Raw genomic sequence first — 5,467 nt, forward strand, 5'->3', positions numbered from 1 at the left:
GGCCGTGAGGGGCCGCTTCCGGCCCGGGCGGGCCTCGTGAATATTCATGAGGGGGGTCATGAATAATGCACGAATTGGGAGGGGGGGTCGGCCGGCCGGAGTCACGCGAGGACGACCGTCGGTGTATTTAAATAAAAGGATTTGATGGGCTGATCAGTTTGGGAGTTAATTTCACACAGAATCACACAGAATCACCGAGGTTGGAAGAGACCTCCCAGATCACCGGGTCCAACCTCTGACCTAACACTAACAAGACCTCCACTAAACCATATCACTAAGCTCTACATCTAAACGTCTCTTAAAGACCTCCAGGGATGGTGACTCAACCACCTCCCTGGGCAGCCCATTCCAATGCCTGACGACCCTTTCAGTAAAGAAGTTAAATTTCCTTGTTAATTTGGGGGTTTCCACTTGCTGATGAATATCCACAAACGCTCATCCCTTTTATTTTTTCCCCCGTGTAATTTATTTCTGTGGTTGTCAGACCACCCCTGAAGGTGACACGTCTCATCCCACATCACAACAAACGGTTTCAGTCCTGCGTCTGGGAAGACAAACCCTGCCCTGGCACTACTGTTCCTTTTGCCTCTTCTTCACCCCAAAGTCCTCCTCGGCTTTCCTCCTTCCCCTCCGTGTGCTTCCCAAAACAAATGAAGCCGAGCGCCTCCTCCGAGAGGAGGGCTGCCCTAGGCTCGGTAGCTGGGAGAGCTCGTCAAAACGCCCTACAGCAGACAAGGAGAAGTCATGATTTCCAGCAGAGGAGTGGGACAAGGTGGTTAATTTTCTCAAACTGTGCCTAGAGCGTCACGCTCCCCTCCCCCAAGCACCTTCCAGCAGCACGTGAGGCAGCGTGACTAACATCTGTCACAGGCACTTGATTTCTCTTATCTTCTTCCCTTAGGAGGAGACAAAATAGAAGGAACGGGTGTATTTCTCTGGAGAGTGCACCTGATCTCCTCACCTTCCTTCCTAGCTCCTGGTTACCCCCCTTTGGTATGGCCTCCACCTATACCACATCTTGTCCTTGAGAGGGCCGGTGCTGTGTGAGGGGAGGCAGCAGCACTACGCCAGCAGCAGGTTCACCCACTCGCACTGCCCAGCCGGGCCAGGCTGTTGGGAAGGGGACAACTGAGAGGGGCTCAGTTTGTTGTGTGGCAGGACAAGAAGCCAGAAGCGATGTAAAAGTGGCTGCGGGAGGTAAATGAGCCCCAGAGGGGTGGTGGATGGAGGCCAAGGGGCCTCCCCCCGGGAGAAGGAGCTGGCGTGCAGCACAGCTAAGCATCACCTGCCTCTGAGGGACTAGCTCCTGACAAGCTCAGAAAAGAAAGTGTGTGGAGAAAGCAAACCATCTGAGAAAAAAAAAAACTACCACAGCGGTTGCTCTCTCACAACTTCTGTAGAGAGCTTTTCAAGACAGCTTTGACCTGGGGGGTAGCAAACACAGCGCTACAGTAGCTGCCGGCTCCATCTCCCACCCTTGTTACCTCCTCCGCAGACACATCTGACTGTCATGTTCCCACCTCAGCTCTTCCCGTCTCCTTCTGCTTGCCTGATTCCTTCATCTCTATCCTTTCTCACCACCCTGACACCAGACCTAGCCCCGGACCTTCCATAATGACTACGTGCTTGTGGCACCACTGTATGCGCTGTGCCTGAACACCTTTTGTCCCCTGTCCGCATATAAACTGCACCAGTCAGGGTGGCCACCCCATCGATATAGGTGGTGCGTCGCGCTGTGGGATCCTGCTTGGCTGGCTTGTAGGGCTGGCAGACCTGGCCTGACATGTGCTGTAATTTGCCTGTATGGTGCTTGAGTTTGTGGAGGGTACCTGAACACTAGGCAGGGATGGGCAGATGGGCTTGGAAGGGTGTGATGATGTAGTGACACCCGTTGTAAGGATGGAGGCTGTTCATTCTTGCCCATATTCTCCTCTGCTTGTGGGACAATATTAAGTTTATCCTGAAGCTGGTATTTTAATCTTGCAAGTACATTTCTCAGCAAGGCATGTTGTCCTTACTCTTTCAAGGAACTGACATCTCTTTGGCAATCGGCTGATTAAATCCCCTGGTAGCGCACAGCAGAGAGCATTTCAGCATATCATTTCTGCCTTTCTTTCCCCTGCGTGGAAATAGATTGCATCTCTCCCTCCCTGGTAACTTCTCTATTCAGTGTTGTACGGTTTGAGAGATACACAGTAACTCAGTTATAACACGTGCATTATCGCATTACCCTGCACATGCTTGCTTGTCTGAATCATGTGTTACAATGGCATCTACTCTCTTAAGGTCAAGGAGCAGAAACCATGCACTTGGGATGCACTTTGGAACTTGAGGCACACTCAACAGGGGTCCACTGCTTTTTTACTGAAAGGTGGCTCTGGAGCTGGGAACAGCAGGGTCCCTGTTGGGCAGGAACATGGTAACCCAAGACTCTCCTGGGACTGATCAGCTTTAGCCACAGACTGAGTTTGTTTGGCCACTGTAGTAAGAACAATTAGCTACCAAACTTTCTGGCCAATGTGTCATGAATATGCGTCCCATAATTTGGAAGGAGGAAAAGGAATCACCGGGCATGCCAAGAAAGCCAGAGGGACTGTGCCTGAGTACCTTCAGCACAGGAGAAAAACCACAATCGCATCAGCAGTGCCTGAGGGGGACCTCAATTGCACGGTCACAGTCAAAACATACCAGACGTGCTCAGGCAAAACCAGTTCCAGTGGGGTGATAGCTTCTCCGTGGCAATAGCCCCAACAGGCTTAAATCAAAACTGACTTTATTAGATCACCTCAAAAAGTCTTAACAAGTATTTTGAATGTGATCCAGCAGTGAGCCCTTCAAGCAATGACAGATCCCTGCAACCTAGGTTGCATTAGCAAGAGCGCAGCCAGCAGAGGAAGGGAAATTATTATTCCCATCCACCTGAGAGCTGAGGCCACATCTGGAAGATTACATCGAGGGCTGGGCTGGGGTGCAAGACACATGTTGAAAAACTGCTGCATGCCCAGCAAAAAGGGCATGCATTGGAGGGCTGAAACACACAGTGTGCAAGGGGAAGGCTGAGGCGGTTGGATTAGTTCAAAAGAAAAGGCCAAGGGGGCATCCACTTGCTGTCTGCCCCTACCTAAAGGAAATTTGTAGAGAAAATGGAGCCAGACTCTGAGGAGACACAGTGGAAGGACAAGAAACAACAGATACAAATTGCAACAGGAGAAATTTTGAACGTATGTAACAGCTCCCTTGAGAGCTGTTCTGCAGCGAAACGAGTGCCTACAAAGTCTGGGGAATCTCCACCCTTGGAAATGCTCAAAATGTGTGGGGACAAAGCCCTGAGTAACCTGATCTGGCTTTGTAGTTACTCCACTGTGAGCACGGGACTGGACTAGAGACTTAAAAAGGTCCCTTCCTACCTGATTTTTTCTGTGAGTCAGTGATTTTGATCTGTGCTGCTGGTACGCTGCAAGCAAATGTTCAATGTCTTCATCATGCTAGAAGCCAGAAGGGTAGCATGCTTGTTTGACCCTGTGGAAATGCATCTATGTTGACAGCACCGTTAGCATCAGCAAAGCCCTGGTGCACAAACATCTCTTCTCCAGCTGGCTTGCCACCCTTTGTAGCGCTTCTCATTCCATCCCACTTCTGTTCCAAGTACAGGTGAATCTCGTAGCAGCGGGACCTGTTTGGTTTGGGGATGACTCCCTAAGCTGTGACATCCATATTCTGAACAGCAACGCTGCAGAAGTGTCATTTAAAACTATATTGCACAAGAGCATGGTCGTGCAAGCTTGTCTGATGCGCTCCTCACACCAGCTTCAGTGCTCACCGAAGTGCTGCTAAAGCATGTCTAGGTCTTTACAGTTGCCTCATGTCACTTTTCAATAGGAAGGATGATGCTGAAAAAGATGGGAGAAGAGGATATAAGAGACAGGGGAGAACAGTATGTGTTTGTACCAGGGCAGAAGCAAAACTCAAGAAGCTCTATTGTGTGAAGGCTGGAGCTCACAGGTTCACCTCCATATTTGTATTTTGTTCAAAACTGGCAAGGAAACTGCAGTTTTGGGAGCAAAGATTTGCAGTATATCCGTCAAATTCAGGGTAAGCATGCCAGGACTGGAAAAAGGGAGCTATATTTCAGGAAGAGAGAAAACAAAGTACTCTGGGCTGCTGCAAACCCATTAGTCTAGTCTCAATAGAGCATAAGGTTAAGAACAAATTACAGAAGGAAAACAAAATTAAAGCTACAGCAGTAAGTGGAAAATGGCACCAAATACATAATGGGTTTATCAACAAAAGCACTGTGTGCCCTTAACTTGATCTTTTTCTTTACCTCCTTTTCCTTTACCTCCTTTTCATCCTTACCTGGATGGGAAAAAATAATTAAAAAAAAAAAAAGGTAGATCTAATCTAGCTGGATTTCAGTAAGGCATTTGCTTGAGTAAAGGGTAGAAGGCAGCTAGATGAGCTGAAATGAAAGGAATTGTTCGGGTCATTTTAGGTGGGTAAAACACTGGGGAAAATGAGATGATGTGTTGAATCAAATGGGAACTGCTGAACTGCCACCATGGAGGAATGTTACTGGCCTTGGGAATAATTCTGTTTGCAGTAATGGCTCTGGCTCAGCAAAAAAAGCAAAGTGAAAAGGAAGTTTGCTGATTAAATGCATTTGGAAGAATTACTCACAGACCGGAACGGAGAAGTGTGAGGTCCTGTTCTTTGCTCCTGCTAACAGGGATTTATTTTATACATGGAGATTCAGTGGTTAGAAATGACAGAGGGAAAAAACAGATCTGTGTGCATTCATCATTCACGAGGTGATTATGAAGCAATGATGTGACGTGGTCACAAAGACAACAGCCTTAAAGAGATCATTACGTTAATCTTATTGAAGATGGTATATACGATTTGTCACCCGTGTTCAGGAGCAGACTGAGGGCTGGCAGCAGCACGGAGGAGCTGTAATAACGGAGTCTGTCTCTGTGCCTCCCCTCTGGCCATCCTGCGAAACGAGGTAGGGAGGGGTTGGCTTCTTCTGCTTAGCAGAAGGCTGGCATGGGTGGATTCCTCTCTAGAAATCCATTTTATATATGAGGATGTTCCCAGTGAAAAGGGCTATGATCGAGGAAAAGGAGCTCGGCTGTGATTGAGTCATGCAGTCCCTTTCCCTTCAGAGTCTGGCTCTTTTACAGACTGTACAGATTTACTATTCTCTGGGCTTTGCTGTGCTTCCAGAGCAGGTCAGCATGACAAAAAAAAAAAAAAAAAAAAAAAAAAGAGAGAGAAAAAAAGAGAGATGTTTAACACAGATCCACAAGCCCATGTTTTCCTACTCCATCCTCTAAAGAGTTTTTCCTTCAAGGGTAAGTTCCAAGCCTGGTATTCTCAACGTAGACAATTGCTTGGTGCCTCTCCCACATGGCACCTGCTCCCAGAACCCTCTGAAAAAGGAAGTTTAAAACCCAGGTTCTCAGAA

The sequence above is a fragment of the Cygnus olor genome, chromosome 1 (assembly GCF_009769625.2).
Source record: "Cygnus olor isolate bCygOlo1 chromosome 1, bCygOlo1.pri.v2, whole genome shotgun sequence".
Lineage (NCBI taxonomy): Eukaryota > Metazoa > Chordata > Aves > Anseriformes > Anatidae > Cygnus > Cygnus olor.